Source organism: Notolepis coatsorum (assembly GCF_963971535.1).
Source record: "Notolepis coatsorum genome assembly, chromosome: 4".
In the NCBI taxonomy this organism is placed as follows: Eukaryota; Metazoa; Chordata; class Actinopteri; order Aulopiformes; family Paralepididae; genus Notolepis; species Notolepis coatsorum.
This window is the reverse complement of record NC_140168.1, coordinates 27,288,207-27,313,891: the sequence shown is the minus strand read 5'-3', so window position 1 is coordinate 27,313,891 and position 25,685 is coordinate 27,288,207.

The window sequence follows — 25,685 nt, the reverse complement described above, 5'->3', positions numbered from 1 at the left end:
ACACACACACACACACACACACACACACACACACACACACACACACACACACACACACAATGACACTTTCTCCTATAAAAAGCACTCTCTCTGGTATGAAAGTGTATCTAGAATATTGAACTGGCGGTGCTGCCTGGATGACACATCCTCTCTCTAACGTGCAGGTGCATCATTTAGAGAGAGACCTCGGGCCATAAAGCAAGCCTAGATGTTGCTGAAAACACACTTCCTTCTGCCAGAGGGATAGCTCACACTGGGACAGACGGGGGGAGGACAGAGACATGTCCCTGGCTAGAGGATGAGAGAGAGAGAGAGGCAGAGAATGTCCCGGATAGATGAGGAGAGGCAGAGAATGTGCTGGCTAGAGGAGGAGAGAGAGACAGAGAATGTGCTGGCTAGAGGAGGAGAGAGACAGATAATGTCCCTGACTAGAGGAGGAGAGAGAGACAGATAATGTCCCTGACTAGAGGAGGAGAGAGAGACAGAGAATGTCCTGGCTAGAGGAGGAGAGAGAGACAGATAATGTCCCTGACTAGAGGAGGAGAGAGAGACAGAGAATGTCCTGGCTAGAGGAGGAGAGAGACAGATAATGTCCCTGACTAGAGGAGGAGAGAGAGACAGAGAATGTCCTGGCTAGAGGAGGAGAGAGAGACAGAGAATGTGCTGGCTAGAGGAGGAGAGAGACAGATAATGTCCCTGACTAGAGGAGGAGAGAGAGACAGAGAATGTCCTGGCTAGAGGAGGAGAGAGAGACAGAGAATGTGCTGGCTAGAGGAGGAGAGAGAGACAGATAATGTCCCTGACTAGAGGAGGAGAGAGAGACAGAGAATGTCCTGGCTAGAGGAGGAGAGAGAGACAGAGAATGTGCTGGCTAGAGGAGGAGAGAGAGACAGAGAATGTCCCTGACTGAGACAGAGAATGTCCCTGACTGAGACAGAGAATGTCCCTGACTGAGACAGAGAATGTCCCTGACTGAGACAGAGAATGTCCCTGACTGAGACAGAGAATGTCCCTGACTGAGACAGAGAATGTCCTGGCTAGAGGAGGAGAGAGAGACCGAGAATGTCCCTGACTGAGACAGAGAATGTCCCTGACTGAGACAGAGAATGTCCTGGCTAGAGGAGGAGAGAGAGACCGAGAATGTCCTGTATCTTGATCCACTGTGCTGATTTAATATCAGGTTATCAGCACAAGAGCGATCAATGCAGGAACATTCATCACAGGTTGGCCGTGCAGAGAGAGAACATAGCTACGGTAAAATAATGTCAATGCCCCCAAAAGAAAAGGTCCACACAGACTCTAGCATAATTATCACGCACACTACTGCTGCTGGTACTACAGTCATTATTCTATTAATGGAGGACTTGGTCAGACTTCTGATTAAAATGTCAGCACCGCAAAAGGCAGCAAAGGAAAGCTCCCCATGACCTCCTGAATTTGAATTAATGAGATATTTAGACTGCTGCTTTCTTTTCTCGGGGCCCCCGAGGGCTACGTGATTATCCTGAGCTGTGGAGTACATCTGTGTCTATTAATTTTCATCTGACAGAGAGTAGTCAGGCAGACTTAGCAGTATAGCATCCTGGACCAATGCTGCCATGGAACAAAATTAACACCCGCCAAGCGCCAATGACGTGTAGATTTCCTCTTTGGCCAGTAAATTACGTATAGAGGCTACTCAGCCACTCTGGCATGGAAACAAATTAGGAGCCAACTTTCTGAATTTTCATACAAGGAATAGTGTCCATGGCTGAAATCTTGCATCCACAAGAACATGGGGCTTAGCAGCTATACGGTTCATGGTTACTATGACATAGGGGCTAAATGAGCCGCAGGGCTTTGAAGCCACAGACTCAGGTAAGACAGGTAGATAGCTGATAGCTAGGTGTAGCTAGTGCTAATAACCACACCTATTAGAGTGTTCGTCTGGTAGCCGGAAGGTTCCCGGTTCGATTCCCGCTCCTACCGGGCAGTGTGTCGAAGTGTCCTTGAGCAAGACACCTAACCCCTAATCGCTCCCGATGTAGGTTGGCACTTTGCATGGTTGTCTCCACCATCGGTGTGTGAATATGTGAGTGAATGGGTGAATGTGAGGAACAAAATTGTAAAGCGCATTGGATAAAAGCGCTATATAAAATGCCCCATTTACCATTTACCATGTAACGTAGAAGCTACGCTAGTTAGCAATAATAGTAGTCTAGTGTGGATGTTAGCTTGTCGAGCTAGGGCATACATAACCGATAGGGCATACAGACCCTCATCTGCACCTTTTTCTACTATTACCCTGCCCATACTGTACCAGTACTTCCCCTCCCTCATGCTGCTATGATGGCCCAATGTCCCCAAGGGGATCACTAAAGGAAAATCTTATCTTATATGGCTGATCACAAGGCCATTCAAGAATTCAAGATAAAATGTAAATTTTGTGCATGCTGTGCACCAAGATGTTTGACTTGTTGTTATTGTTGTTGTTGTTGTTGTTGTTGTTGTTGTTGTTGTTGTTGTTCTACAACATATTCGTGCTCTTCAACTATTTGACAGAGTTTTTCCCGCAGCGTTAAGACTCTCCATTGGTTAATTGACCGATCTCAAACCCCGCTTTCTGTCCATGATCGTCCAATCACAACTGTTGCGGAACAGTTGTGATTGGAGGATCAAGAAAAGAGGGCGGTGGTTTGAGATCGGTCAGTTGAGAAAATGTCCACTGTAGTGAGTGATTGCATCACTTGGTTGTTATATACAGTAATTGACAATGATCTTAATACACAATAATTTACCAGATAGGCTTGTAATTGTATAGCAGAAGGAGATCAGCTTGTAAACAGTTACCTAGCTTTTCATCTCTGTGTTCTATAGGCCACATACAGCACTGTAGGCTATTGAGATGTACCGAGGCTGTGGAATCCATCAGGCCCATCATCGTGGCCACATCCAGTACGATTCCATCAGGAAGCAGAGTGCCACCCTGTCACCTCGCTGGCCGGAGCAGACGCCACAAATCACCCGTGAGAAGAGACCGCTGAAAGCAGCCCCCTGGACACTGACATCATAAATTCGTTCCTTAGAAGAGATGACATCATTAACACCTCCATTTGTCTTCCTGCAGTAGTCCTCCTCCGTAATAAGGGAGCCTGACATTAATTCTGAATTAACGGCCCAATCTGGGATCAGAGTACAGCGCCCCCCCATGGCACTAAGATCGCAATGGAGTTTTATGTCAAGATTCACTATGCAGTTTCGGGGGAGGGGGGTTTGTTGACATTTGCAGAGCCTGCAAAGTAAAAAAAGAAAATTCTTAAATTTGACTATGTAATTCTTCTAATGATTCCTTCCTATGTCATCATAAATCAAAACTAAATAATTTTGCCTTAACAGTGTGAATCTGTACATTTTAGATTAGATTAGATTCAAATGTAATGTCATTATACAGCACAAGTTTGGCATCCAACCAGAGTGCAAAATGTAACAGTAAAGTGCAACAGCAATATACAATGTACTTTTTTCAGGTAGCTTTTTAAGCAGGCAGTGTTCAAAAGGACCCGGAAGGACCCAAAGGAAGACTTTTTGCTTATTCATCTATAAACTTATACAATACATTTCATTTGACTTCTCTGCATTTCAAATGTCTCCCCAAAACGACATAATGCACCTCTTAACTGGCACCGACCCGGCCCCGGGACGTTTTGAAGACGATTTGCCCACCGGCGCGACACGCCACTTTGGTGACCTCTAGCGGCTCGGGTATGCATATTTTTTAATACAATATATATATATGCATACAAGCCCTATTTGTTGCCTGTCGATTGCCGTTTCAGGCGACAAAATCCGTTTAGCGGTTCTCGAGTTACATGCCGATATGTGAGGTGTGCGCCTCAGTACATGGCACAGTTTTCTTTTTTCCGAATACCACCCGCGACTCCCGAGGCTCTAACTCCGTCAATCATTTGGCAATCTCGAAATGTATTAGACAGGGTTGTAACCAATGAGTGTGGTTTTCCAATGATACCCCACATGGGATCTAGGGGAAAAGTCACGAGCGAAAACAGGAAGTAAAACATGCGCCGAATGCATTGGAGTCTATGAGAAAATGGAATCCTGCAGAGCTTTTTTTCCCCTCACATTTTACCAGAATCGCTCCTAATCACTCATTTCTGAACGGATCTTTATGCAATTTGAACATGTACTAGTACTACACAGGACTTCAGGCTATGGACCCAGTGTGTTTCAGCCATACCAATATTTTTGGAAATATACTTTTGGATATTGCAACTAGAGGTCTACACAGGCCTGAAATTCCAGCCCCAGCCCGGCCCAAGCCTGTAGCATTCAGGACCCTAGCCCGAAAAGTTAAGCAATTATTTGGGCCTAGCCTGACTTAAGCCCGAGGCCAATATTACAATGACACACACACACACACACACACACACATACACACGCTACCTACGTTACACACACAAATGCTACAATACGACAAAAAATGCACAATAACGACATAGCTCCGCGGCTAACAACAGCAACAATTACATGCCCACAGACTAAAACATTAATGTCACAACACTAAAACATTTCGAAAACACTCATAAACCAGCAGCCAATTCATTTTAGTAAATCAGGATGGACTCACCACTTCACTGTTAGATGAACGTCGGCAACAAAAACTTCTTGTGTTGAATAACTTTAACAAAACTCACAAATCTTCGCCAAACGGCTAAATCCAAGAACAATCATGCAAAACGGTGCACTTGTGTGTGCACGCACGACTCGCATGTGGGTGTGCAAAATGAAGCGAGACAAATAAAGGAGCCTGAGCCCTACCCGAACCCTATCTATGCATAAAAAAATAGTCGGCCCCCCTCGTGCTTGCAGACTTCTAATTGCAACTACTACAGAAAAACGTGAGTACACAAGTTCAAGTTCAACTCAGGTTCAGACCTATGTTACTCTATTTCATTAGCACTAAAAGTGAATTCTCTTTATTGTATCAGAAACTTCAGAATGTTATCTTTCAACAGAGACCAGGCTCATGCATGTAAGTATAAAGTATAGTATTTTGGTTTGCAAAAGAAGTATGCAATCCTCAAGTTCAAGTAAAGAAAAATTGCCACTTTTGCCAGTTAAGAAGTGTATTTAAAAAAAAAAAAATGGGTTTCTATGGGCAACTAGAAACCCATCGTTACCACAGGCGGAATAACATCCGCATTGTGGGGCTTGATGAAGCAGTGAACTGCGAAGACATCAACTTTCCAAAAGAGTTATCAACGATTTTGGAAAACTCCGATCCAAACAAAGTGCCAGAAGTGGAACAAGTTTACAGAATTGGTTCCCAGGGGCAAAGTATCAACGGGCCGAGAGTCATCATTGTCACTCTGCGGAAAACTACAACAAGGGATGACATCATCAAATATGCTCGCAACCAACGTGGGAAGCTGAAGTATGGTGATAAACCAATATTTATCTACGAAGATTTGAGCAGAGAGGCCATCATCCGACGTCAACCATACAAAGATGTGATGCAAAAGCTGTACAAAGCCGGCTACAAGCCAAGGCTAGCATATCCGGCGCTGTTATCATTCTTGGGCAATAACGGCCGCAGGTCAGGTCCATATACACCCTTTGAAGCTGAGGATTTCCTGAATCAAAATGCAGCAAATAACCCAAAGCATGACGAAAATGCCGGAATCAGTTAAGCCTCTCTCTAAATATATACCAGTGTTGGAATGACTTTATTGTGTTCATCAATGAGGTCATTCCACCAGTGTTGGAATGACATTGTTGTGTTCATCAAAGTAGCAAACGATATGCAAGTCGTCTATAACAAAGTGTACTGTGTATAATACGATTCATAATACATTATAATTTCAGTCTCTGGTCTCTGAGGGGACAAATAAATATCAATGCAAAAAGATCTATCTGGAATATTCTGGGTTTATCGCTCAAATGCCCTGGGTCTCTTAGATCATTCTGGAATGTAAAATAGTCTAGGCACTAGTATATTCTACAACCTTCTAGAATATAAGGCACCATGACAACGAAGCATACAACTCTAACAATAACATTCGGTGTGCATACACATAGCAGATAATAAATTAAATGAAGTGCAATCAGTCCTTAATAATACTTTAAAATTAACCACACATAAACGTATGAGCACAGCAAGGTTATTCTAACAATTTAAGTAATCACTCCATTAAAGGCACATTGAAGCGCTAAAAGGCGCTGCTTTTCTATCTTATCTAATCAGTTAAATCGGTTCTAGTGGCTTCTCCACGTTGATAATTATTTATCTCTTATTCCTTATCTATATCTTTCCATTGATTTTTATTTTATTTAATTTTTTCTTCTCATTACTCTATATTTTTTAAATATATTTTAACTTACATTGTTCTTTTCCAATGTTCTTCACATTAAGGTGTCAATATTACTCTATATTTTTTAAATATATTTTAACTTACATTATTCTTTTCCAATGTTCTTCACATTAAGGTGTCAATATTGCTCTACAATCTTTTCCTTTTTTTTCCCCCCACACGTTGGTGGAGGGTTCAAAGGAATATGTCGATAAAGGTTTATTCTCTTTTTTTTATTTTATTTTTTATTTTTATCTTTAGGTTATTTATCACAATACTTCATTACAGTAAGGGAAGGTGCAAGACCAAAAGCGACATTCTATTGCAATAGAATGGAAATGTTAGATCCTATGGCAATGAGCATAGGAAAATTAGGATTACAATGCTCAGTTTGGGCAATCCGGTGGACCATGGGAGAAAGTCAATCGCGGAGGATGTGTTCTTGGAACACAGGCATGTTCGACTTTCTGGGTGAGGGGAAAATAGGGGATTTTTATTTGTATATATATATGTTTTTAAGCTCAGCTCTCAACGGGACCTCATTAATTGGATGTGCATCTATTGTAGCTTCATACTCCAGAAACATTACCAAAAACTACACGAAAACATGCATAGACTATGGCTAGTTTGAATATAATGGTATGGAACACCGGTGGGATAAACAAACAACACAAGCGCAATAGCGTGCTTACACTGATGAAAAAAGAACATGTGGACGTGGCTCTATTAAGCGAAACGCACATTTTAGAGGGAGACATAAATACGTTAGCGGATAACATATACCATAATATTAGTCACTCTTCTTTTGCTACGAGAACTAGAGGGGTAGCCATAGTCGTCAGACGCAAATTAAATATCGAATTGAAAGGGGTATGGTCGGATGCTGAGGGGCGCATAACTATAGCTAGGATTATACACAATAACAGGAAAATTGCATTGGCAGCGGTATATGCCCCGAATTTGTACGAAGTGGGTTTCTTCACTTCACTAACAGGAGAAATGTTAAACCATCCCGAGTACTCATATATAATAGGTGCGGATTTTAATGCCATTTGGAACCCAAGGATGGACAAAACTTACCTTTCCTTCTCCAGCGAACAAAAGAATTCATCTAAAGCATTAAAAGATTGGTCGAAATCAACAGGAGTAACTGATTTATGGCGTTCACTTAACCCCATGACCCGCAAGTACTCCTGTCGTTCGGCGAGACACAACACACTATCCAGAATTGATTACGTCTTTGCATCCCCGAGAATATTTGATAAATATGAAGTGGAAATGACACCCAATGCGCTATCAGATCACTGCTACTTAATCCTGAAAGCAACATTTGGTACACTATCTACCCGGGCCCCAAGATGGCGTTTTAATTCGATGCTGCTTAACAACAAGGAATTCATTACACAAATTAAAGAAGCTCTCACAGTATTCCTACAAGATAATGCTAACTCGGTGCAAGATCCCAGAATATTATGGATGTCGGTAAAGAATATGATCAAGGATTTCTCGGATAGATTTACCTCCATATTGCGCAAAAATCAAAACACAAAACTGTCTGAAATGGAAACGCTTTACTCAACGCTTTTTAATTCTTTAAAATACAACAACTCTACTAGACTAGATAACCAAGTTAACATTCTAAAGACAGAGATCAAAGCAATGTACAGACAAAAATCGGAATTGCAAATACGCAGCACTAGACAACAGCAGTACTTCCAAGGTTCTAAACCTAGTCACCTATTAGCCATGCGACTAAGAATTAATGCAAAATTTGCAGATATAACTGCCATTAGGAAACAACAAGCTCTAGTAACAGAACCCAAAATAATAAACGATACATTCAAAGAATTCTACTCCGATTTATATAACTCAGAAACGACCTTTGATCAAGACAAATTAGACACATATCTTAATCAAATTACTCTCCCTAAACTTACGGATGAAGACGCTAAACAGTTAGAAGTACCGATCACATTAGAAGAACTCAAGAAGGCCATATCCGGAATGAAAAACGGCAAAGCTCCGGGAATTGACGGTATCCCATCAGAAATGTACATTTCTTGCTGGGACATATTTGGACCCTTATTACTAAATATGATCTTATACTCAGTCAAAGAGGGAAGCTTCATTGAACACCAAAATACCGCACTCATTTCAGTTCTTCACAAAAAAGACAAAGACCCCACTGAGTGCGGTAGTTACCGTCCTTTAAGCCTCCTCGGAACCGATGTCAAACTGTACTCTAAGATATTAGCCATCAGATTGCAAAAGCATATGACGTCTTTAGTTCATCCGGACCAAACAGGCTTCATAAAAGGTCGCCTGATCAATGATAACATAAGGCGAATACTGCACGTACTAGATACAGACAAAGAGGACATCACACCTAAGGCGATACTATCCCTGGATGCTATGAAAGCATTTGACAGGTTGGAATGGTCGTTTCTATGGGCAGTATTGGAAAGGATGGGGTTAGGAAAAGGTTTCATTGATATGATTAAAGTACTATACAAGGACCCATCGGCCAGGATTACAACAGGCACATTCATCTCCGATATCTTTCCGGTATCACGCTCAGCCAGACAAGGTTGCCCTCTTAGTCCCGGACTATTCGATCTATCATTAGAACCTTTAGCACAATTTATAAGACAATCCCAACACATAGAACCAATAGTAATCAAGGGCACACATCATAAAATTAGTTTATATGCGGACGACGTAATATTGTTCATGCAAAACCCCAACAACACATTGCCGCTTATACTCAAGTTGATAGAGAACTTTGGTGATTTATCGGGATTTAAAATAAATTGGCCTAAGTCGGCTTTTCTTCCTCTTAACACCAGTGCAAAAAAAGAGACAACCCTCCCAGGTGCGATACCCATGGTCAAACATTTCAGATGCTTGGGTGTGGAAATATTTCCCACCATAAGACAAACGGTGAAGCACAATTACACAAAAATACAGAACAAAATCAAGGACGACCTGGACAGGTGGGCAAAACTTAAAAACTCAGTACAGGCAAGGGTATCAATAGTTAAGATGGATGTATTACCAAGAATCAATTTCTTCAGCTCAATGCTTCCGTTACCTCCTCCAGAGGGCTACTGGAAAAGATTACAAACCTCCACATACAAATTTATTTGGAATAACAAACCACCTCGCATAAAAAGATCCACCGCACAGAGAAATAAAGCAGACGGTGGCATGGCAGTCCCAGATTTTTTACAATATTTTAATGCCTTCACATTAAGACCATTGAAGAAGATATGGTTTGACCCCGAGGCTTTGGTATCTTGGAGAAAATTAGAAGAAAACATAGTAGCCCCACAGAGATTGAAAGACATAGCATACACTAAACTTTCAATCAAGCATTGTGAGCGAGAATTTGGCCCAATAATAACCCATGCAATCAGGACATGGCGGGAAACACAAAGGAAATTTCCTAACCCTCAAGTATGGCATAATCACACTCCCATATTCAATAACAATGCTCTCTTAATGGGAAAACGACCTATAAGATTCCCTATATGGGAAGAAAGAGGCATACACTCATTAGGGGATATTTTTAATAACAAGGGCCTCTGTAGTTATGTCGAAATATGCATAAAGTTTAACCTCACCGAGTCCACATGGCTTTTTTACATACAGTTACGACTTTGTATGAGATCTCACGGTGTTCCATTACACATACCAATTGAACACCACAGATACCACAAATTTTTCTATGAAAGAGATACATTGGGAGGTTTTGTATCAGGTTTTTATTATCAATTACTAACGTCCTCGTATGAAACCCTTCAACTAGACAATGTCTGGAGGAGGGATATACCAGACCTGGAAAATGACTTTGATTGGCAAGGAGCCTGGGCAAATGTCCGACTTACATCAAGGAACCCGGATCATCAACAAATCAATCTGAACTATATTCACAGGACATACTTGACTCCTATAAGGCTGTGCAAAATGGGGCTTATACAAGACTCCAAATGCTCCCAATGTACAAATGGGGACGAAGGAACATTTATGCACATGTATTGGGACTGCCCACCAGTTAAGGCATTCTGGAAAGATGTGTCCCAACAATTATCAATACTCGTATTTTGGAATATACCTGTACACCCCGCGGTATTGCTATTGAATGATGTTTTTGAGTTTGCAGTGAATCCACAACTAAAAAGATTGGTTTTATCGGGTATCACAGTAGCTAAAAAACTGATCGCATCACGTTGGTTTCAACCGGAAAAAATGTGCCGGAAAGTGTGGTTTCTTACATATCTCGATGTGATATATCAAGAAATATCTACAGCAAGAATTCTGGGGCTCAATGAATCCAAAATGTCAATGTGGTTAGAAGTGGTGGAGAGAATAAAAGCTAGCCTATAATGGTGGTGTCTGGTTAGGAGTGAGGGATAATGGAGGTACTATCCAAGAGGGGGTCCGGGAGGGGGGGGTTTGAGCTGGAGCATATGTGTGTAGGGTTTTAGAAAATAGGTATTAGGGGTATATTATATACTAACATTTATATAATTGTAACTTCGCTGGATATACACTGTATACGGTTAAAATGTTATTATTGACTATTTTTGTTTTATCCTGTTTCTGTACTTGCATATATTTTAACCACCTTTACTGAAAGTTTCATTATACATTGTGTGTTGAGTACTGACTTTTAATAAGTTTTGTTTTGCAATAATAAAAAAATTAAAAAAAAAAAAAAAAAAAAAAAGAATAAAAAATTTAAAAGGAAAAAGTGGCTACCTGTGTTTTGAGCTACAGAATAATGTGAATGTTGGGCGGCTGGGTGGCGCAGCGGACTAAGCGCTCGTCACCAACGCGTGAGACACTGGTATCGAATCCGGCTGTCAGCGGTGCCTCCGGCTTGGCCGGCTGTCATACTGGCTCAATTGGCAGAGTCAGCGGGAGGGAAGCCGGTGGGGTGGTATTCTGGTCGTTGTAAACAGCGACTCCTACAGGTCGGTCAGGGCACCTGCACAGCGAGGAAGGGAGATGGTGAGGGTAGTGTGAGCCTCCCACACGTTACACCTCACCAATGAGAGTCCGCGCTGGCAGGTGAAAAGAAGTGGCTGGCTGACTCCGCATGTATCGGAGGGGACATGTGATAGTATCTATCAACCCTCCCTAGACCGACCAGTGGGGGGGCACATGCGAGCAACGACCAGGAAGGGGAGGGGGGAATTGGCATAAAGACTAAAATTGGGATGGGAGAAAAACACAGAAAAACAAAAGGAGAAAAAGTGGATAAAAAAAAAGAATAATGTGAATGTTGGAAAAGAAAGGAGTCAAAGTCCACTGGAATAAGTGGGTGCAGCTAGTTATTCAGGGCCAATAGTTCACAACATTCTCATTCCGTTCCGTGCATTTATGAAATATTACATTATATACAGAGCTCCTCGACTTTAGCTGCAAGCTGTTGTTTTCCAACCAACTTAGTCGTGAGGTGAAAGTAATGGAATTTTTTAATAGAAACCTCCTCCAATCACTTTAAAACAACTGACCCATAGTGACCAGTTTTGCCGAGACTCGTGTTTAAAGGGGCACTTCACCAAAAAACAATGCTGATTCATTTTGCACATTATCTCACATGCATCCAAAAACTCTAAACAGTTTTGCTCACTGTTCATTTAGTTATTAAGAGTAAATTAGTTTGAACATGGCCACCAGTGATGTCCTCCTGGACATTGAATCCCTGTGTTGTGTTAATTACAGCTCAATGAAATGATAAGGCAGCAGTCCCTATAAGACACAGTGTTGCTATTTTTCCATCTGCATCATTTCACGGAGCTGTAATTAACACAAAGTAATTAACACAAGGATTCATTGTCCCCAATGACATCACTGGTGGCCATATTCAAACTAATTTACTCTCAATAACTCAAACTAAATGAATGTGCAAAACTGTTTCGTTTTTGGACGTGTGTTAGATTATGTGCAAAATAAATCAGCATTGTTTTTTGGTGAAAAAAACTTTAAACATGAGTCTACATGAGTAAACATGAGTAAACATGGTTACTATATGGGTCCGTTGTTTTAAAGTGATTGCCACCTGTGATGTCAGTGCCCCTTTAATGGTTATCCAATTTAACGTACTGCATTGAGGCTGCACGTGAAAATTGCTTAGAGTAAGTACTGTGATCGATCGATCACTAATAGAGACATTACACGAAAAGTTAAAGGTTTGTTGGCTTGTCTCCAGGAGGACACAGTGCCTTAATCTGTAGCTAACATTGTATTGCACTATCTCAGGACTTTAGCATGTCTATGTTATGTCTATTTTATTACCTGTTTATTATGTCTATTTTATAATTTAGTATTATTGCACAATCAAAGCGGGCATGGCCACCCACATGTCACTGTATGCCCTGGTATGTATGTGACAAATAAACCTCTTGAATCTTGAATCTTGAGGTTTACAACATGGCAGTCTCTTTAAATGCTGTTGCCTCACTAATGGCTCGTCTGTTTCTTTTCAGTCTGAAATGGATTGTCTGGGCCTGACTAACAGTGTGTGATGTGCATTTTATATGACTTACCTTACAAATAAAGTGTCATGGTAGTTTGATGGTAATTGTAGTTTTACTGTGGTAATGGCCATTGTATAAATATAAATAAAGGTCATGTATCACCATGGTACCAATCTTGTTCTTAGTTAATACCATGGTATAATCTAATTTAAACCGTGATAGTAATGGTAATATCATGGTATTGCCATAATTTAAAATTTAAAATAAGCAAGGAGGCTATAGAAGACGTGTATTGTAAGTTATGACGAGACGCTCACCAGGGGAACAGGCTGCTTGCAGAGCTAGCAAGCAACACAACACTCTCATTTCATCACAGTTTGTGTAACAGCAGAGTTCTGTGTCGTCCAAAATGCTGAGATTCACCCGTTTCTGGTGTAACCAGGTGTGATTCGTGCTGACTGTGCTTCACTCTTTGGTAAATCGAAGAAACGCACCGTCTTATCCCTCCAAACGGGCTTAAGGTAGAGACTTTCTACGGTATCGATGTTGATGCCCATCTATTACGTGCAGTACTTCAGAAAAATATTGTATAAATATAATATAAAGTACTTTGCCTTGGAAACATTCATCTGTCAATCTACAGGGAGATTGAAAAATCCATATCACTTTACTGTAACACAGTGGGGGGGGGGGGGGGGGGGGGGCTCCGTTCAATCTACAAACATTTTTGGAAGTGTGTGGAAGTCGGACACGGCTCCCATGGATGGATTATATCCCATGATATAACATATTTTTTTTACCCTGACAAAACCTAAAACCAGCCCACAGATACTCCACCTCCCCTACGCCGCTCCGCGTGAACACTTAAGGTAACGCACTTGCGTTCAGCTTTTCGTTCAGCGTTTCTCTGATTGACCACACGCCCACGTGACCCCCTTATCCGCGCCCTGCCGCTCTGTGTGTTGCGCCGCGTTGCAGCGCGCGGCAGAGCGGCAGAGCGAGTGACGCGTCTCTACTTCAAGAGTGGATATATGTTGCAATCTGTTAAATAAAGTTTTCATTCATTCATTCATTGTCCTTGTGTTACATAAAACCCATCTGTGGCCTCGTGCAGAGGAAGGTGGTAAATACATGTTAAGATATTCAAAATCGTCACAGCAGTATAGTGCGTTTATACTTCAGAAGTATGATATTTGCGTGAACAATTAATGTTGCAATCTGTTAAATAAAGTTTTCATTCATTCATTCATTGTCCTTGTGTTACATAAAACCCATCTGTGGCCTCGTGCAGAGGAAGGTGGTAAATACATGTTAAGATATTCAAAATCGTCACAACAGTATAGTTTGTTTATACTTCAGAAGTATGATATTTAAACATGGTCCCCAAAATGAATGGAAGCGAATGAGGAGCCTGACACCTGCGTGGAATGGGGGTGTTGCAGCGTTGGGGATGTTTAAAAAATATAATTTAATATATAATATAATATAATAATTTGTGCTTCAGCTACCTTCAGTTACCTTAAGTGTTCACGCATCCCCTCCACCACCACCTCCCCCTCCACCACCCAATTTGAACACTTTAATCTAGAAACGTCAAGGATTTACTGTTCAGGGTTATTCTCCTGGGTATTGCTGGTCTAAACTGTAAATTATTACAACCATCAGGACAGGTAGCCTACAGTATACATTTGTATATTTCTTCTAAAGTCCAACAATACATAATATTTAGATAAGCAAACAAACTCCAAATAATGTCTAACATTTAATTGAAATTGAATTTGGCCTGCTGCTGAATTTGGCTGGTCTATAAACAATACAATTATATTTAAATAAACACACACCAGGGCCCTGTTTCTTGTACGTGGTTCAACTAAGTCGATCAAGATGTCATTATCCAGCTTCAGTTAACCCGATGTTTGAAGCCGGGATTTTCCTGTTCCACGAAGGTGGATTCAGTCTCGTTAACTCAAGCCAGACTTGCGACTCAGGCTAAATGCGCGCGACCGCTTTAGGTGAAAAGCCAGCACGTATCGATGGCAGAGATCCTGATTCTCTAACGGCATTGATTGATTAATTGATTTAAGACTTTATTGACAGATTGCAATACGGCTCAATCGCCTCGCCGACAAGTTAAATGCGTTATCTATAGGCTAATTTTAAGTCCCTCATTACCTCAATCAATCAGATTATATTTCTTTAAACTTGCCTGCTGGATTGAATAATCAAATGAGATCTTGCTAGCGAAAATAATTAGTTAACTGTTATACAGAATTACGATACGGCTCTCTTACCCATTGATTGATGTATAGTCAATCTTTAACTTATCTCCAATGTGGTCTAACGGGTTGTTCTTTTGACTTTCACACAGACGACCGGGGTTCGAGACCCTAGTCGTCTCCTTCCTTTTGCAATATAGGAATAATTCAATTTGGTGCACGTTGAGAGCTATATAAAGAATGACATCCTCAATGCATGTAGATTTATAATATTTTAACTTAAAACCAGGCTACTTTGGCGTATAATCATTAATATTATATTCAAAAAAATCATATTGGAAACACCGGATTTTGAACCCCAGTCGCTGGGTTGGCAGGCTTGAGCACTACCGCTGCACCACTGTGCCAGATGGGATAAATTCATTGTTTATACATTAATGAACGAGAGACCCGTGTTTAGAATATCCTTTGTTTTGAATGAAGTTTATCTCTTTATCCTCATTCATTAATGTGACGTCAACGGCTCATTCAATTTCTCAAATCCGTCAAACAGCGCATCTCATCAGACATCTTAATCCCAGTTACAATTAAAATAACCACATAATGTGTACATCGCACGAGCGAGCGCCACCGTCGCCACGGTATATATAACGTGCATTATTTAGGACAAAGTGAATTTAGTATCAGCATTTTGGGTCTATTTTACATTTCAAAAGCCCCCTCTGGAAGAATGGAGCACAAAAACGTAATTCAGAATGGTATAATGCAGATCGTAGACTGTGGGAATAGTTTCAGGAAACGGGCTGTCACTTCTTTGCGGGGGCGTGGCTGTGCTTCATCCGGCTAACTTGAACTTAAACTCTGCTTTCGACCAGGCTCAAACTTTTGGATCTGTTGTCATGGTGATTTGGAGAATCCACGTACAGGGAACCGGAAAGTCCGGCTAACTCAGTTATCCAGTTAAAGTTATCCGGCTAACTCAGTTATCCAGGTACAAGAAACAGGGCCCAGGTATTGCATGTATTTGCACATGTCAATCATAGGTTCTGAAATGCATACAATCCAAAAACAGCTGCTGGACACAATAACCACATAACCACATAACCACACACACACACACACACACACACACACACACACACACACACACACACACACACACACACACACACACACACACACACACACACACACACACACACACACACACACACACACACACACAGTGTAATCAATGGTGCAGGTGAGGGTCTGTATGCCCTATCAGTTATATATATATATATATATATATATATATATATATATATATATATATATATATATATATATATATATATATATATATATATATATATATATATACGTTACAATGAATATGGGCAATACATAATTGTAATATATACTATGATATGAATAAAGTAAAGTAAACAGTATACACAGGTGCAGTATGCACAAGGTATCCTAATTGGCATGAGATACGTCATACGTTATACATTGTAGTCTGTGCAGGTTTGGTGGTAAGAGTCAGACACACTTTAGTGGTCAGACATTCCTAGTAGTTCTCGAGTAAAAAAGGTACTTTTGACGATCAGAGCAGGAGATGACGGGGCTCAGTGTTCCATTTCATTATGGTCGAACGATTCAGTCAGTTCTCTACTGGAGAGGATATTATGAACACGACGGTCACACCGAAGTGTGAATGTGAAAGTATCATCTTCATGAATTTTTGCCATGTTTTCTATGCTAAATCTTTTTCTTCAAGGTACCTAGTAACTGCATGGGTTCAGATAAATGTAGTGGAGTAAACAGTACAATTCCCATTGAAATGTAGTGGAGTAAAAGTATAAAGTTCCCTCAAATGAAAATACTCAGTACAGTACTTGAGTAAATACATACTTTTGACGATGACAGCAGGAGATGACAGGGCTTGATGTTTAGCACATGGACTGTTGAACATTTCATTATGGTCGAACGATTCGGTCAGTCCTCTCTACTGGAGAGAGATATCATGAACACAACGGTGTTGTGCGCATCGACGTGTCCCCGAGAGCAGGCACTGAATGTAAATGTCAACATCCATACCCCTGATGACGGATCTGATCCAATTGACAACTGAAAGGAGTCTTTGTGTCTCTCATGGGTAGAATGTCGAAGGCCTACGTGAGACAAATCATGTTGGGGAAATATGTCTGAGGCAATGCATCAAGTGCTTCGAGGAGTGATGGAAAGGCCCTGTCCGGTTGAGAACTGGGTCAGCAGGAAGAGTAACAATGTTCATCAAACAGTGTTGAAACTTGGGGCGCTGCAGTGTTGAGTGCATAGTAGTAGAGACATGTTAGTATAGTAGGTAGTAATATAGGCAAGGAAGATTAATTAGTGGAAGAGTGCATGATAGTAGAAGACGCTAGAGTAGGGCTGGGGCGATATGACAATATTAAATAAATATCGGGTACAGTTCTTTAACGATACACTTTTTAAACGTATCGTGGATATCGTGCTGTTTCTCACAATCCCTCATGTCAGTTTCTAAGCCGCCGCGGCTGAGATGAGACGAGTTACTTTGGCGCAGCGCTTTACTCTCGTCTCTCCCTCACAGAAAAAAAATGCACAGCCACACACTCGCCCCAACTTACATACTCACATACATGCACACACACACACACACACCCAGAGACGGAGAGGCAGCGCCACTGGTTTGTTTGGAGGAAACAGGGAACAGGGATACGAGAGCGTGAGAGAAGTGGAGAGAGTTGAGCTAGTTTAAACGTTAGCCCTACGTGTTTTATTCTGAAACGGCAATGGAATATGCAGGCACCGAGGCGGATTAACTGGTAGTAGCCTCACGTTCTAACCGTTAGCATTGCGGCTAGCATTAATAAGGCTAATAAGGCACTGGATTCATAGCTTGATAGCTAGCATTGTCGCGTTGAAGATGATGTCACGGCGCCCCAGCTACACTGACGGGGGGGGGGGGGGGGGGGGGCGTGGACCGTCTTTATATCTATCTATGGGTGGTACTACCGAGTCGAGTAGACCATGCAGCTTATGGAAAAGCGGCATAAGAGAATACTTCAGTTTCATGCAATTAAAACGTAAATATATATATGATGATGATGCACACACACCTTTACAGTGTTTTGTTTACCAGTAGGATGTTATAACATTGCTGATAATAAAAATGATTATTATTTTCTCACAGTAGTGTGTGTGTATTTTTGGCTAAAGTGGATAGAAAACACTGTGCAAAAGTATTAGGCACCCAAGAGTTTTTATATAAATTGTATTTGATGTTAATAAATTTTTTTGTATTAGTTTGTCTGTAGACTACTCTTTTAGATTTTTTGAAACTTTTAATAAAATTATTTTTGAAAAGCATGTTCATGGTTTAATGCAGACATATGTTGCAGGGACTATTTTAATCGTCATGTTGGCGTGACTGTATGCTTCAAAGGGTTAAATCAAGCATTTTTAAGTGCTTTAGAGGAAATGTCAAAATATCGTGATGTATATCGTGTATCGTGACCTAGCCAAAAAATATTGTGATATCATTTAGAGGCCATATCGCCCAGCCCTACGCTAGAGTCTCAGTACAATCTGGCCATGACTGACTCTGCAGAGTACGAGTGTAGCGTGATGAATCCTGCGTTGTGTCTGGTGTGAGGTGGACGTAGACACTCAGACAATGGTACCCAGTTGATGATGTTTATTGCCTGTTAATCACAACAGCACGCACACAAGACACGACGGCGTTATTGGCCATTATCAGCGTGCACTCCACCTCTGGCTCTCATGCTGCACATACACAAAGAGCGCCGCACGCGCACATTTAGAACAGCGCGCCGGCTACAGTTACAACCATTATATACATTTGCTCCGTGCAAGCTAGCTTCAGTAACAACATACGAAACAACATGAAATAAAAGACAGTGTGTAAACATTAGTTAAACCAAAGTAAATACAAAAACAGCGGTTCATACCTGTTAATCACAACAGCACGCACACAAGACACGACAGCGTTATTGGCCATTATCAGCGTGCACTCCACCTGATATTGCCAAACAGAATGCCGAGTTTAGTACACGAACGTACTGTTGCTGTTTTACACAGGCGAATTAATGTCATTGCACAACAAGGCATTTCAATAGCAAAACAAGTTATACAAAGCATTTAAATCCCATATTAAGTAAACGAACGCTCATACCTCTGGCTCTCATGCTGCACATACACAAAGAGAACGGAAGCTGGCGCCAGCATGCCTCTCGTTCTCAAGCCGGCTAAACCATTTTGTGCCTTAGTTGAAAGTATTTACAATACACCAATTGTTCAATGGAAAGATATCTTATCTTCTCTAAACCCATTATAAAGGACCCAAACGGTATTTCGTTTGTGGAATTGGTAACTCAATGTGAGGGAATTAATATACAGTAGTAAACCAGACACCCCTCCAAAACCTAGAATGGACTCGGTGCACGTTGGTCCACGTTGATCCAATGTGCGGTTTGTTTCTTTCGACTCATGAACTCTCTCTCTTCGAGATGGGCGGCGGCCTCTATCTACAAAGAATTTGACTCTACCAGTAACAGGGTCCTGGCACTGTTTGTCGTACAATTCCTCATGAGTGAGGACAGGCAATGGGCTCTGTCCCATGGACACCAACCTTTCTAGCTGCTGCACGTGAGAGACTGCTCTCATAGCTGCGCCATCCTCCCAACAGCGATGTGTGTGGAGTACAGCAGATACCTCTTCACGAGATATGCTCCCACTGTCACTACCCACCTCACCACTGGCCTTAAGGGAACTCTGAATGGACAATCCTAGGCCCTTCCTCCTCACCTCTGGTTCCTCACAGGTAAGACGGAACATGTTCTGCACGTCATCCACCTCTAAACCTCTAGCCTCCCTCAACAAGACATCATACGAGGTCCTTGTCAGCCTGTGCATCACCCTAGGTTTAGCAAACGGCTCCCTGCTCAGTGCATCAGCTACTGTATTTTTAGGCCCAGGAATGTACTGAATGTCAAAATCAAAAGGTGCCAGCTTCGCCACCCATCTCTGCTCGCATGCATCGAGTTTTGGCTTTGTGAGGATGTACTTAAGGGGATTATTGTCTGTCCACACTGTAAATTTATGTCCTCGCAGCCAATGGCTAAACTTGTCGTGTATAGCCCATTTCATGGCGAGAAACTCAAGCCTATGAGCGGGATATTTAGACTGAGCATGATTCAGAGATTTACTAGCAAAAGCTATGGGCCTGGCTGTGCTACACCCTTCCTGCACTTGTGAAAGCACAGACAATAAAAATGGCTGAGAAAAGTCAGGGTGAGCCAACAGAGTTTGTCCCACCAATGCGGCTTTTAACGCCTCAAAGGCCTCCCTACACTCCACAGTCCAGTCTGGGCAGCTCTCTTGCTTTTTACTTTGCCTCTCCGTGGCTTCTTCACACCCGTGGTCAACTGAAACAGTGGTCTTGCAACTACAGAGCAGTTCTCAATGTAATGCTGATAATACACCATCATTCCTAAAAATGACCGGATCTTATTGGCAGACGGGGTGACCCCATCCGACTCCATAATATCGCTCTCTGTCACACCCACTATCGCCTGCACCTTATCGGGGTCTGTGGCTATCCCCTCCCGAGAAACAATGTGTCCCAAAAACTTCAGTGACTTTCTCAGAAACTGACAATTAGATGGAGACAACTTCAGGTTGTGTTCTCGTAAACGCTGAAATACCATCTCCAGCCTCTGCAAGCTCTCTTCTTCCGACTTGCCAAAGACCAGAAGGTCATCTAAGTAACAAAGAAGGCTCAGTGAGTTCTGATCACCAAAGATTGTGAGCATCATTCTCATGAACGTAGCTGGACTGTTACACAGCCCCTGGGGCATACGGTTATATTCATGTAAACCGAGAGGAGAGGAAAACGCAGTGTATTTCTTATCATCCTCATGCAGTGGGACATTGTAATACCCGGATGTCAAATCCATGGAACTGAAAAAGGCATTGCCTCCCAACGCTGCAAGTACATCTGCTTGATGAGGTAATGGATGTGCATCTTTCACGGTACGAGCGTTTAACCACCTGAAATCTGTGCACAATCTCAATTCCCCATTCTTTTTCCAGCAAAGAACAAGGGGGGAGGCATACTCACTACTCGACTTCCTAATTATCTCCCTGTCCTCCATCTCGTTCAGAGTCTCTCTCAACTTCTGGTAATGGGCGGGGGAGAGCCTCCGGTAAGGTAACCGGAAGGGCCGATCGTCAGTCAGTCGGATACGGTGACAGAAGCCACCAGCCTCACCACAATCCAACCGGTGTCTAGAAAACACATCCTCATAGTTCTCAATTAAATCAGTCAGTCTCTCTTTCCAGACTGATGAGACCTGACAGTCATCAACTGACAGGTTCTGGAGCCCTAGACTAGCCAGTCTATCGTTCCCCCTAGCTACATTGTCGCTATCACAACTCCTAGCTGTCAGACTGCCGTGAGAGCTGCCACTACTCACTCTACCGGCATTCTGGTGGACTGAAGTGTCCGTATCATTGTCAAAATCTTCTAATGCAATGCATGGATATACGTCAGCCACTTTTGCATTTCTTCTCAAGGTGATAGCCTTGTTAGTCGGATTTATAATCTTGACAGGAAGCCACCCATCCCCCCAGAGAGGTGTAACTACCCTGCCAACTAGTATGTTACGGTGCACACAACGAGAGGCGCTGGGCTCAACGATAACAGTACTTCCCATAGACAGTTTTGTCTTGGGTGGGAGACGACCCCACACTACATGCTCACTCATTGGTTCAAGTGTTACGGCCTGTTTCAACTTGACTGTTCCCACTTTGTCAGGAATTTCCTCCCCCCTCCATCTCTCAAGATTGGCCATGAACCTGATAAACTGACTGTTTTCGTCCTGACATGGTGACTCAGCTTTTCCCAGTATGCGCCAGTAGGCCTCCGTGGATTTGAACTGCCTAATTAAGGGCTTCATCACATTGGTGCCTATAATGAGCTCATCTACCTGACCCTCCACTATTAAGACTGGTACTATGTATTCAAAACCGTAAAGCTTAAGTTTCAGCTCACACGTTCCCACCGGGCTAGTTTGTTTCCCACCACACCCCACAAGAACAACATTGGTGGTCGATATTAGATCACCCGTCACTACTCCTGCCTCCCTCAGCCGAGGAACCACATCAGCGCGCAGAGAAGTAGCCATGGATCCACTATCTAACATCCCCTGTAACTCAACCTTGTCTCCTGTCAATACGGTGGTGAAAAATAAACTGTCACTTTGGGATGTTCTGGTCACATTCTGCATAATTACTGTCTTGTCCTTGGGTGCTGCTTCACAAACAGACGTATATACAGACTGGATATCATCATTGCAATTGGAGGAAAAACCATAGGGGCCCACATTGTCCTCCTTTGAACGAGGGCCGGCTAGTTTTCCTGAGAAGGACCAGCCTGTCTCTGACCAGGGGGCTGTCTAGGAGTGGTCTGCCCACAATAGATACCAATATGCCCTGGACTCAGACACTTGAAACACAGCCTGTCCGTCCTACAATGCGTCCTAGTATCGTGCTCCGAACTGCCACAAACCTGACATTGTTGAGAAGGTCTGGGGAACTGTCTCCGGGGGCCATTTTGTACATAAGGACCATTTGGTACGTAAGGACCATTTTGTACCGACTGAGTGTTGTTGCCTAACGCCATTTCTAACACTCTCAGCACCCTCTCCATTGTGTTATTCTCAGCTACAGGCGTCAGCTGCTCTAGCTCTGGGCTACTGACAGCCACTGGGGGCGCGCTTTGTTCGTGATTAACAACCACCCTCTCCTGTGATGACTCAATGGCGACCACTTGTTGTGTCAACCGACCTCGACTCGCTCTATGTTCTCTCAAGTATTCATCCAAATGTCCCTGCACCTCACCTGCTGTCCACTCACGAGATGGCTCACTTTTGAACACTAAGGACAGCTCCTTATCGGGGCAGTGACGGATGAACATGAGAACTAGATGCTTGCTCAGGCTAGTCTGGGATTCCCCCGTGCTAAGAAGACACTGCTCTGTGGCTTCTGCTGCTTTGTTAAGCCTAATCCAATAGTCAAGAGGATTCTCGCTTGCATATGGTTTGACTGCATAAAAGTCAGCTAATGGAAGTTCTGAATGAATAATATCACCAAAATGTTGTCTCAAAATGCTAAAGATAACACCCACTTCACTGTCAGTTGAGTTGCTACGCAGCCATACTTTGGTAACGTCCCGGGCCCTCCCCATTAGCTTGTTCATAACCTCTTCAACTTGTTCAGCTCCAGTACAGTTATTTTTCTTTCTGAGATACGTCCTCATGAGTTCCTCCCACTCAAAAACAGAGTACTTATCTGTGCTATCACCTCTAAAATAGGGTGGGGCATTTGCATCTGAACGTAACACGAGATTCATTTTGGATGCATCAATCACAGTATTCCCACATTGGTCAGGTTGGAACGTCTGTCGGGGATTTTGAGAAGCTAAAACAGGTGAAATCCCCGTAATTGTGTTCTGCATTAACGTCACTCTAATAGCTTCCCCTATTTCGGACCCAATGGATCTTATCAAATTGGCCATTTGACTGGGGGATGTCTCAACACTAGTGTTGTTGATTTCACTAGTTGAGGGAACAACCGGCGTGAAAAGTAACTGTTGGGCAGTTCCCTCTACGTGACCCTCTACCCTCCTCCTTTCAGGGCTAGAGGAGCCTGAACCATTTTGACTCCCCGGGGTAGACTGCATAACCGGTGTGTAGTCGAGAACCCCTCTCCCCACAGTAATCCCTCTCCCCACAGTCAAGTCCCTTGTAGGAGTGTTTCCTGCATTCAAAGTCATTTTCAATCTTCAAATGGTGCTTTCACCTTTTTACTCTTCAGTGTGTTCTGGGTAACACACTTGAAATAAATAAACTTGATTAGAGACTTTTTTTTAAAGGATTCAGTGCTCTCCAGCCCCCTCAGGAACAGACCTCAGGACTCGGCGGCGAATGCAGCGTCCCCGTGGCTAGGTCGCGCCAGCAGCACCACGCGTCTAGGCCGCACCTGAAGCCTCCACGTCTCCCCAGCTACACCGGTGGTCGGCCTCTGCTGACCCGTTGATCCGGTTGTCTCGGCACCAGTTGTAGCGTGATGAATCCTGCGTTGTGTCTGGTGTGAGGTGGACGTAGACACTCAGACAATGGTACCCAGTTGATGATGTTTATTGCCTGTTAATCACAACAGCACGCACACAAGACACGACGGCATTATTGGCCATTATCAGCGTGCACTCCACCTCTGGCTCTCATGCTGCACATACACAAAGAGCGCCGCACGCGCACATTTAGAACAGCGCGCCGGCTACAGTTACAACCATTATATACATTTGCTCCGTGCAAGCTAGCTTCAGTAACAACATATGAAACAACATGAAATAAAAGACAGTGTGTAAACATTAGTTAAACCAAAGTAAATACAAAAACAGCGGTTCATACCTGTTAATCACAACAGCACGCACACAAGACACGACGGCGTTATTGGCCATTATCAGCGTGCACTCCACCTGATATTGCCAAACAGAATGCCGAGTTTAGTACACGAACGTACTGTTGCTGTTTTACACAGGCGAATTAATGTCATTGCACAACAAGGCATTTCAATAGCAAAACAAGTTATACAAAGCATTTAAATCCCATATTAAGTAAACGAACGCTCATACCTCTGGCTCTCATGCTGCACATACACAAAGAGAACGGAAGCTGGCGCCAGCATGCCTCTCGTTCTCAAGCCGGCTAAACCATTTTGTGCCTTAGTTGAAAGTATTTACAATACACCAATTGTTCAATGGAAAGATATCTTATCTTCTCTAAACCCATTATAAAGGACCCAAACGGTATTTCGTTTGTGGAATTGGTAACTCAATGTGAGGGAATTAATATACAGTAGTAAACCAGACACCCCTCCAAAACCTAGAATGGACTCGGTGCACGTTGGTCCACGTTGATCCACTTTTGTTCCTTCAAAATAAGAGTGTTTCTGTTTTGACCCACATATTTAAGATAAAAGATACCAGTTTCTGTCCATGATACTAGCATAACCACTTCACTCTGCTACACGAGCGGACATTGAAACAAGCCGTCGCTCTCCAGGGCCAACATCTCGGAGCTCATGATGAGACACTATGTGGAATCACTGTACAGATGGAGCAAATTATCACCGCTCTATCGACCATCACCCTCAGGCTCAACTCTGGTCCGACCGCCTCTACTTCGCATCTGGTTAGTAACTTACCGGCCCCGCCAGCTATCTCTACCCTGGAGCCACACATCCCACCACCAGCAAACTATTGATACACCTGCCGACAGTTTCTCACCCAGTGCATGCTAGCCTTTAACGCTCAACCCACTAGTGTTTCATACCAGCGGCCATCAGGCTCCACAACAGTGGGCAGCGACTAGCAGCCTCCAGGCTCCACAACAGGGGGCAGCGACAGCGACTGCTACCAGACATTGACCTGGGACTTATAGGAACCCAAGGAGGACAACCTACACTACCCTACCTTAGGCTTACTGCACCCTATGTGGACACTGTGAATAATGTGAATATTCCTCAGCTAGTCAGATAGTAAATTA